The sequence below is a fragment of the Podarcis melisellensis genome, assembly GCF_964234715.1.
Source record: "Podarcis melisellensis genome assembly, chromosome: 7".
In the NCBI taxonomy this organism is placed as follows: Eukaryota; Metazoa; Chordata; class Lepidosauria; order Squamata; family Lacertidae; genus Podarcis; species Podarcis melisellensis.
Window position 1 is genome coordinate 78406630 of NC_138539.1, and position 11014 is coordinate 78417643.

At 43.2% G+C, this 11014-nt stretch overlaps 2 long non-coding RNA genes across 6 annotated transcripts in view; one reads left to right on the forward strand and one right to left on the reverse strand.

Moving 5' to 3' along the window:
* LOC309374299 overlaps positions 1-10704 on the reverse strand; it is a 29768-nt gene extending 19064 nt beyond the window's left edge. Inside the window, exon 1 of one of the 4 annotated variants that reach the window (XR_014170491.1) lies at positions 10165-10704. This is a non-coding gene — a long non-coding RNA (uncharacterized lncRNA). The other 3 variants (XR_014170492.1, XR_014170493.1, XR_014170494.1) reach the window with 3 other exon arrangements.
* On the forward strand, positions 5385-10070 carry LOC309374304. 2 transcript variants are annotated; one of them, XR_014170504.1, is made up of 5 exons: positions 5385-5461; positions 6003-6114; positions 6987-7055; positions 8894-9015; positions 9865-10070. It is a non-coding gene; the product is annotated as an uncharacterized lncRNA (long non-coding RNA). The 2 variants fall into 2 exon arrangements; XR_014170505.1 differs by lacking the exon at positions 5385-5461 and adding an exon at positions 5492-5637.
* Positions 10705-11014: the final 310 nt, after the last annotated feature.

Sequence of the window (11014 nt, forward strand, 5' to 3'; positions counted from 1 at the left end):
CTGAGGAATCATGTGGAAGATTGAACTGTTAGTTGCCCTTTTCAGTACATTCTCCAACTCTGTTATGACCTTGCTGAGGTGGGGTGATCAGAACTGTGCACAACTTTCTAAATATGACTACATCTTAGATTAATATAATTTGTTGTTGGCATCCGTCTGTCTCAAGAGACAATGGAAGAGTGTGCCATCAGGGGTAAAATGAATCTGTTGGATGGTTACAGCGCCTGCAGTGGCTGAGAGAGCAGTATCACTGATATATGCTTTTTTGTCAATCCCATTGTTTCTTAAATAGCACAATAATAAGCATATTATGACTATTACCTGCTTAATTGCCAAGGTGGATTCAAAGTGGTGTACAGGTATAAAACCAGTTCTAAAGAAATACAAATATACATACCTAAAATACACAATAAAAGAATTCCATCAAAACATTAAAATAAATGTGTGCTAAAGCAAGTCCATTCAAACAGTATAAGACTTAAAAACAGTTTAGGTGTAATACTTAAATATGGAGGTTTAGGTCACAAGATCTGATATTTCCAGAGTTTTAAGTAGGGATGAGTAAAAATTACACATTTTCCAAGTTTTCCCCCCCACAGGGGTCCACTCTTCCCCTTTCGAGGACACTTTTAAATAGTTCAATCAAATTTCATTCTTTTAAAGAACAAGTTTTGATTGAACACTTCTATGCTCAGCCTACTGAAATAATTATTCCGTGCCTTGTTAACACAATGTTCTCCTATTCCCTATGTGATATCAGAATGTGTGTGTGTGTGTGTGTGTGCGCGCGCGCGTGTGTGTGATCCCTTTTCCTACATGGTATCTAATTAGCCTGTGAGCAAACCGGCAGTGAATCCAGATCATGTGCTATGCACGCACCAAAGGTTTGATAACACAAAGAAGGATGGAAACTGCTGTCAAGAAAGTAGTTTTAAATCAACCACCATTTATTTTGAGAAACAGTTACCAAACTCCTATGTTTCTTAGCCCCTAAATATGCAAATGTTGAGATGAAAATAAAGAGAGGAAAGCCACCAAAACTCATACAGGTCTAATTTTATTTTAAAAGTATACTGTAATGGGAAAAGGGGGCTGCTCGTGCGTAAGCGTTTAAGTCCTCCAAGCTTTACCATCAGTTCCTAAACTTTCCCAGTCCGAGGAGCCATGGGTGCATGGCCACCTCAATCGCTGGCAGAATCCGTCAGTGAGCGTTTCCGGAATTTACGCCAACATAAGAGTTCCTTGACGGAAACTCTCCTTTTGGATTCTCTGTGTGACAGTTTCCTCCGCGGAGTGGGTGTCCCCAGCGGAGGTCCCGAGCCTTCCCCGCTGTTCTCACTGGAAACATCTTGGAGCCATTCCTCCGATTCAGTTTCTGCAGGAACTCTCCCTCTCCCCCTACTGGTTCCTTCCTCAGCATCCGAAGGTCTCCTAGCCTCCTTGAGCCCTTCCACCACCTGACTCTCCGATGGCAGTTTCCTGACATATACCAACATTTTCCCAATTTTAGCCAAAGCTTTTTTAAATAATAAAAAAAATCCAGGTAGGTCTTGTATATGTACTGCTAACCAAAATTCCTTTCAGCTGGAACAATACAAAGGAAATGAGTCAATATGGCTTCCTGCAGCAGTATACAATCCTACGATGTCCCTATTTTCATTAGAGAAATGTTGGGAGGTACGTCCATATTTCAAAGGCGTAACTGATGTCCGGGGGGAATTTCCGAAATGCCGCAAGTCAATTGGTCAATTGTGTCCTGGCAACCCTATGATAGTACATAACCAAAGCCAAGTTACAGACCACTAAGAATCCACAGGGAGACAGCATAGATTTCAGAGAATAGTAAGGAAGCACAAAGCTTATGTGGCCAGCATGCATCACAGCCATCTTGGAAAGGCCTTCAATAATAGCTTTCAGCAGTGGCCTTCTTAAATGTACAATCCCTTCTCACATTAACTCTGTGGTGTCAGTGCTGCCACAGCATGGCTATTTCCTATGCGGTAAATGGAAGATCAAACTGAAAAACACTTTACCCCATTACCCGGTTCAGGCCTTCAGACACGGCCTTCATAGTGCAGGAAGTAATCAGTTTTCTAGTGACTCCAAAAAGACATGAAGGGGCCCTTCGATGAAGCGGTGCTGAAATTAAACTGATAACGTCCCACTCAGGAAATGAAACAGGAAGCTATCAGGAGACAAGAGTAGCAATGCAGAGAGGCAAAATAATAATATATCAGTTTCAAGCATCATGTGGAATAATTGTCAGATGTGTAATGAATCATCAGGGCTTCAAAGCAACAGCTGCATGAGCTGGTACTGTGCTTACTCTTCTCATTACACAGCTGCGTAAGACCCAAGAGCCCTGAGGTCTCTTAAGGGCAGAGGCGCTGCCTTGCTGGGGAGGGAGAGCAATTCTAGTCCCAGAGGGCACTGCCTGCTATTGCTGCTCCCCTATCAGTTCTTCACCCTCCACTGGCATCAGAAGCAGAGGAAGTGGTGAGAAGGAAGATATATTTGAGGTACAATAACCGAGGAGTGGGATGCAGGTGGCGCTGTGGGTTAAACCACAGAGCTGAGGACTTGCTGATCAGAAGGTCGGCGGTTCGAATCCCCACAACAGTGTGAGCTCCCGTTGCTCAGTCCCTGCTCCTGCCAACCTAGCAGTTCGAAAGCACATCAAAGTGCAAGTAGATCAATAGGTACCGCTCCGGCGGGAAGGTAAACACCGTTTCCGTGCACTGCTCTGGTTCGCCAGAAGCGGCTTAGTCATGCTGGCCACATGACCCGGAAGCTGTATGCTGGCTCCCTTGGCCAATAAAGCGAGAGTTGATCACGACTGGACCCAGGGACGCGGACTTATAAAAAATATTGGGGGGGCCCGGGAAAGCTCATGAATAATAAATAAGCTCATGAATAGGCAAATAAAGTGGCGCCGCCTCCTCGTGAGCGAATAGGGGAGAGCGTGCTGCGCCTATTAATCAGCTCCAAAGGAAATTGGGTGGAGCTTTTGCTCGGGAGGGAGGGCAGGAGGCATGCAGCCCGCCCCTCCCTGTGCATTTTGGGCTGGGGGAGGGGCGGCGATGGCGCTCTGCTGGAGGGGCGCCGGAGATTATTGGGGGGCAGAGCCCCCCCAAACGAATTTTTGAGGGGGCTCGGGCCCCCTCAAGCCCCATGGAGTCGGCGCCTATGACTGGACCTAATGGTCAGGGGTCCCTTTACCTTTACCTACCCGAGGAGGATAAAGGGGTTAAGGCCACATTCAGAGGCAGAGACGTGTTGGTCCCAAATTCTGGTTCAGAATGGGACCTTTCACTTCTTTCAGTTTGGCTTGGGTCAGGATGGCCATATGAATTTAACAATTTTTAAAAATTAATTTAAAAAAATATTTTTTTTAAAAAAGAAGGAAAACTCTGATCCTAAACCTCCACTGTCTTGCAGGAAATCTTCATGAGAATAAAAGACTAAAGCTAAAAAGTAAACCCTAAAGAAATGTGGAGTCTCTAAGAAGGTTGGATTTGACTCCTTCCAGCAACTCCTGCAGCCAAAAGCTGGTGCCAAACGTATTGCTCTGCTTTCCTTTGGACTTCAGTGAGGCTGAGAGGGGAGTCTTCAGCTGGGCAGCTCAGGACCTCCATCCACACTGACCAGACTTGCACCTTGAGAAGGTCAATCTGGTGTTGCTAACACAGCTGTTTGACCCCCCCCCTTAGGCGCACCGCATTGTCTCTGAAGGCTGACGGATGCAAACTATTGCATTTCACCTGATCTTTAAAAATGAATCCTGATGTGGTTTTTTGAAATTTAGAAGTTGGTGGGCAAAGGCAAGCAGCTTGAGAGATAGGCAGTATCTGATTTAGCATGTCTGAGAAATAGCCCCCTCCTCCTCTGATATTTCATTCTAAAGAGAATTTCTGATTACAGTGATAATTTCTGTGGAACTAGAAGATGGTCTGGGATTTTCATAAACCAGTTGTTAATTTTAAGGGGAGATTATGGATGTTCACTTGAGAGTTAGAAACAAAACAAAACACTCTTTCTTGCAGGTTGAAAACATCAGTGCTCAAAGTGGCTGAAGTACTTCCAATTTTAGGAAATGAACAGTATATAGGTGGTTAGCATTAATAACATTTCGAGTCAATTTGTAGTTGTAGTATAGTATAATAGGCGACTCCAAAGCCAATAAATTAATAACCCATCCTCAAAAACATAGGCAATTTGTGGAAGCAGCAAGAACTCCCTACATTGGAAGACTGGAGAATAAAAATGGTAGAATTTGTGGAGTTGGCGAAGGAGAGGGGAGAATCAGGAATCGGCCCAAAGAAATATATCAAAAGGACTGGAGCAAATTTATTTATTATTTGAAAGAAAACTGTACTCATTTAAATACATTTGTAGCATTAACGTGAAATGTTTTGTAATGATGCTGATTTATAAATAAGAATGTGATTTCTTAAGGTGATTATAGATAAAGAAGTGATTATGGGAATGCGAAAGATATGTTCTAGGCTATAGGGATGTCAGAAAGAGAGGTAGAAGGAAGTCAAAGCTCACTTTGAGCAAATAAGATGTTGTGAATATGTGTATTGAATTAAAATGAAATATGGAAAAATTCAATAAAAAAATGTTTAAAAATAAATAAATAAAAATAAACACTGATTATACCAGAAGGCCCTTTTAAAAATTTTATTGTCGTTTTTTTAAAAAACAAAAACAAAAAAAACGCCCTCCTTATTCTCTGAGAAGATTTAAGGCGGCTAGCAGATCAATAATAAAAAGAGAGAAACCAAGCAATATATCCAGAAAAAGAAGAAAACCACCACACAGTAATGCTACCATCGCCACATGAAACCACATCAATGGTAATAGTGCTGGACCCATAAGCATCACAGTATCATTTGCCTAAATAACCAGTAAAACATATTTATTTGACCCTGGTCATAGCCACTGTAACGCCACACACCACATTGGCCACACCACGCCGGCTCTCGACGGGCACAGAAGAAAAAAAGGACTTTCTTTTAAAAAAGAAAGTGCACTATCAGTGATACTCCAACAGTAATGGTCATTCTTTTAACTTTCTAGTCTCTCTCTCATGCGCCACAGCAATTGCTCTGTAACCAGCACCAACCACCGAAGCGATTTTCAAGTCACATGAATATATAATGGTGGAAGTTACCACATGACAGTGTGGCTACATATTTCTCTGTTATCTGAGGAACATAAATCCCTTCAAGAATCAAGTCTCAAAATTAACACAACAGTGGGTTGTTTGGTTGTTGTTGTTGTTTTTACAAGTACATACACGCATATTGCCCATCCTGTTCTGGAATCATCTGGATTCGTTCACTCTCCTCCACCCCAAATATTTATTTCACTTTAGCTCACAGGCTCTCAAATGGCTTCCTGATTTAAGCCCTCCTCTGTGCAGGGGTTGAAAGAGTCATAAATCACGATGGATTCGGTGAGGGTTGACAGTGCTCACAAAATCCAATCAGAAGCAGGCAATATCCTCTGCCTTCTCAACCTGAGAAGGTGTTTTCCTTTTTTAAAAAAGGCTACCTTAGCTCTAATAGAAAGACGGCCCATGAAAGCAGCTTATCATTTCTCTAAGACATCCAGAGCTTCCAGGCTAACCAAGTAATACTTTACTGTGACAACCCAAGTGCATTGTACTAACAATCCAAAACATACTTCTGCTGCAATCAATTTTCACCAGAAATTTTGGAAATCTTAGTCTTTCGACCACAGGCTGAGGATTTGTTACACTCCATTTTAGGGAAAAATGGACTTTTGCTTCAGTGATTTGCCATTTATTACTTTATATGCTGCCATATTATCTAGTTTGGCCTGGGGGGGGGGTGTTGGGGGATATTCTCTCTCTCCCTGTAAGACCGCAGTGCTATTCACCCAGCTATAGTTAAAGGTCTGTCAGTTTTCCCATTATATGCCTCCATTATCAAGGCTTTATAACTCAACCCTCAAATGTCAATCCTATCTGATAGGTGCCAAAAAAGCATTTGACCTCATGAAGGATTACGTGATGGCGAATGATCCATTAAATTCTTTGTAAGCCGGAAGCCAGGTTCAAGTCCTTCTTAAGGGATTTATTTAAAGGTAAAATATTAATATTTATGAGTACAGTATTCAGTTCTATCGCTAAAGCAGTTTAATGTAACAACAGTATTTTGGGGATACAAGAGTCATCTGATGTTACAAGGTCTTTTTTTTTTGTTGTCTGACCACTTCTGAGCCAACACGTATCTCACAGCCAGGCCAGCATAGCATTTTACACATAGGAGAAGACGGGTAATTTACATAGCCAGCTAAATTCAGTTTAGCTACCACCATTTAACTCCATATGAAACTGCAGGAAGCAATATCTAAGGCAATTGTTCCGCAACATACCCAAGACAAATTATTTGCTATCTTTTTTTCCCATCAGTGATTATGCAGGAATTTTTACCACAATGGGAATAGCAACTAATATAATTATGCAGATAAATTACCTTTATTTACATAATTTGCTATTAGATTTTCTGACAAATCTGTTGTCTGGGATGAGGGTGGAGGGAGAGAATTTAATGGGATGTTGTTCCATTATAATTTGTAAGTCCCCTGGGCCAGAGGTCTAGCATACCTTGATGGTGGTGGTTGTTTGTAAACCACCATGCAATTGTATGCAGGGGCTATGTAAGCATCCAGGAAATATTTTCATCAAAACAGGGGGAAAGGCAGATAAGATAGTGAGAATTCTTCAGCCTTGATAAGCGACAAAATAATGCTGAATCTAAAATGGCATCTTCAAACTATTTGTAAAGCAGATTATGTAGCTTTTGCCTTTGGTGTTAGCCCACTGAACAGGCCTACGTAATCGTATATAAAGAGGGCATGTTCTGCCTGAATATACCAACAGCCAATTTTGATTCTCTCTTAAGATAGTTCGTTGAAGGTCACTACTGTTTTCTCCCAATTTTTAACTTCCACAGCATTGTAATAAGGTCACAGATTCAAAAGAGGAGAAGCGTTGCTGTACATTATTAATGATCCCTGCAGAGGTAAGTACAATGAAAGAAACGATTTGCTGAAATTCTGTGTATTTTCAAAGATAAAGGAGGTTAAGAGATATACTCAAGCCACTCTCTTACATGAAAGGAAACATCAGTTAACTTCCATCTTACCATAAAGGAGTTGTTTCTTGCAGGTTTCGAGACTCAGCGTTAATCTAAAGAATTTGTGATGAAAATAAAAATGGTTTGCCAGTGCTTGGGAACCTGTGGCCCATAAGCCTAATTAGCCTCCCCAGGGCCTGCAAGGCCATTTTAAGTTAATCACACCCACCTGCTGAATGATGCCAGGCCCAGAACAGTTAAAGGGATCTTTGGTTTCTGATTTAACCACTGCAGCATAAAACCAAAGACAAGCCCTCTTCGAAAGGAAAAGGCAGCAAAGGCCTCTCTGATCTTAGACCAGAGATAGGCCCTCTGCCAGCTCAACAGGAAAAGGCATTATTTCATCTCACCCCACTGCTGGGTGGGTAGAAATGCTGCCTTTTAAGAAGGAGGCATGGGCTTTCTCAGTTGGTTAGAGCATGGTGCTGATAACACCAAGGTTGCAGGTTTGACCCCCTTATGGGACACCTACATATTCCTGTATTGCAGGGGGTTGGACTAAATGGTCCTCAGGGTCCCTTCCAGCTCTGCAGCTCTATTATCTTAGTTCTGTGATGCTTAGTGCAAAGATCAGAGATAAAACATACCTCTGACTCCTCTTTCTTTAGAACAAGCTTTCCCAAACTTTGGTCTGCAGCTGTTTTGGGGCTACAATTCCCATCATCCCTGACTACCTAGGGATGATGGGAGTTGTAGTCCAAAAACTGCTGGAGACCCAAGCTTAGGAAACCCTGCTTTAGAGGAATTTTATTGTATGTTTGGAGTGTGAGAGAGTGTGTGTCTGTTGTATGACTATATAATTTCATGCATGCAGGAAGAGATTGCTGTGTGGCTGGTCCTGGGATAGCTAAGGCTGTGTACACAGCATACATTTAAAGCATATGCGCCCTGCGCAAGCCACAGTTTCCAAAATCCTTAACCAAATACAGTCCCTATGATTCTATGGGGAAGTCCTTCAAAGGTATGGTGTATGTAAGCAGCCTCAGGCAAGGTCTGAGCTAGGTACTTCCTGGCTCCTACACTAACTATTCTGGGGGCTAAATTGTTGGGAAATAACCGGTGAATACCAATTAATCCTGAAGTCCCACATGTGTGGGGAGCTACAAAGAAAAAAACAAACGGCTGACTGCCTGAACTAAAGAAAAACTGTGTGGGGCTTGACTCAGTCTTTAGCCAAAACAACCCCCAGGAAAGGTTAAAACACAGTATTTGCAATGCAGGGAAAATATAGGTTGTTAGATCTGTTAGATGTCCCAGAATTAAGTGCTTACAATGTGCTCCCCTTGCCTCTGCCTCTCTCTGAAAAACCACAAACTTCACAAATGCTCTACTTAAACTAATCGGAGGTCTCACTCAGGCAGCAGAAACAACACAGGGAAAAGCCACTTCAGTACAAAATACAAAAAGGATCTTCAAACACAGAGTCTGGGCTAGCGAGCTCCAGCCTTGTGCGTGCGGTTAGTTACATGGTTCAAAGAAAAGAGGAAAAGAGAGAGGAACAGGAAGCAGGCAATACTAATCTGGTGGGCCAAAGAGCAATGAGCAATCAGAAGACAGGTATACAAGGTCTTTTGGACACCCAAGACTGTCTCCCCATGTTTAGCTAAACCCCTGAACCTCTTACAACTATCCAGACCAAGCTGGGCCATTTCCATTGGGTGTGGGGGCACTTAATGTGCAGTGAATCTGGCTATGGCAATAAAACACTGTATTTTGCTTTCCAGCATTGCAATTAAATAACCCATCTGCTTGTTTGGATCTAACGCGTGGAGTGTTGACATTCGTGTGGACATCTGTTTGAGAATCCTGGTGGGCACAGAGTGGTAGTTCCAGCTGTGTAAAGATGGTAATGGCACAAAGGTTATCCTTTCCCCTTGAGACACAGAGCTGCAGCATAACTAGGACATAAGGCATGACAGATTGCTGGAGAAGCAAATTTAATGTAGCCGAGTTGGAAATTGACATCATTAAGCAGTCTTTCAACATGGCAATCAACATATTTGCTGTTTAAAAGAGGAGAACATTTTCAGCACTGCTTAGCGGTGTGGGGTCATTACTCTTTTAATCTCCGAAAATATTCCAGTAAGGAATATATTTATTTCATGTCTGCCGGATGATAAAAGACACATTACATCCATTCCATGCATTCAAAGCACTATGATACCCCTCTAAACAGTCCCGACTGAATTCTGGGAGTTGTAGTTTGTTAAGGGTGCTGAGAGTTCATCAGAGACACCTATTCTGTTCTGCTCTGGAGCCAACTGATGATTCCCAGGTAAGATCCTCCCCCTATTGTGTGGGGACCTGACCTACCTGACCTGATCACCTTGGCAACGCCTCCCCAGGCGGGATTGGACAACTGGCTGAGGTAGGCGGAGACCTCCAGGCATCCCACCTGTAGAAGGCGAAGCTGAGCCTGTGCTAATGGTGCCACATAGGGTCCAGGGGGCTGCGCGCGACCACGCAAAGGGCGCTCTCCATTTAATGTGGGGAGCGGTCATTCCCAAAGTGGTTTAACTATCAATTGTTCTTCACAGGGAAGTCATTAAATTATAGCTATGTGATTCTAACTCTGTAGCTCAGACTCCAAATTTTGGAGGGTCCTTAGGCAAGTCCCCTCCCCTCGTCCCCACTCCCTTGTTGAATCTACCTCTTCACTGCCATGATCACCATTTGATTCTCATTCTCTTCTCAGCATTGCTACCACCAGCAGCTCCATGGTCTTTTCCTCAACCACTGTTGACTGGTCCAGACCAAGAGGTGGTTGCGCTGGAATCCTGGAAGCCAAGACACATGTTCAGGGCATGTACTCTTTGGTGAGAGAACCCCAGCACAGATTTAACATCACAAAACATGCAGGAAAGAAAAGCATGGGAATAAAGGCTTGTAAAACCTTTAAAATGTGCCTTTCGTCCGAGTCCCAAAATACCCCCAAGCTATCCCATTTCCCTAGCATAGAGACAGACCACACTTTGTCGTAAAATGGTCTACTTACAAAACTCTTCAAAGGTCATCAGCCAGGAAAGATGCACAGACAGTGAAAATGTTGCTTAGCTATAAAATGTAAAAGTTTCTAAACTACTGGTATAGAGAAAAACTCTAGTTTCAGACTCCATTTTCCTTCTCTTACAGAGCTCCTTACCTACTGAAATCCACATGGATAGTGAGAGATAGAAACACCTTGGTGACCCACTTCCTCTCAAGGTGGGAAGTGATGACATATGCTAAGCCTGGCAGGACAGCTTAGTCTATGGTTTTAACCCCTTCGTGCACTAATAGGATTCAAACATGCTAGAGTTATATGAGGCTGGAACCCTACAGAGGTCGAGTAAGCAAGTAGTTGCAACAGTGAAGAAGCAGCAGAGATCTACAGAACTCTTGGCAGTGAGCCCCCTGATAGTGTAGATCAGGGATGTCCAACAGGTCATTTGGGATCGACTGGTCGATCCCCGGAAGGTTGCAGCCGATTGCTGTCAATCACGGGCTCATTTCCCTTTGCTTTTGCATAAGAGCACCCGGCCTTGCCCCGTCTTCGCTGCCTGGATTTCTCCTGATCTCTGTAACAGAAGACGGAGCTTTTGCTGTGATGCAAAATGCTTCCACAGTGCTGTTTTGGTGGAAGCCAAATGCTTCCACAGCCCTTCCCCCTTAAAAGTTCCCCCCAAAGTGGAACCCCAACAAAATGGGCATAAAACGAGGCATTTCCCCTCCCTAAATGAAAGCTCAACAACTTTGACCTGAACCCCTAAAAAGGGTGGTAGATCACTGCCGGATTTTAATTCTGAAAGTACATTGCAGTCCCTCGGGAGTTGGCCACTCCTGGTTAGATCCTCAGCAGTTTCCCA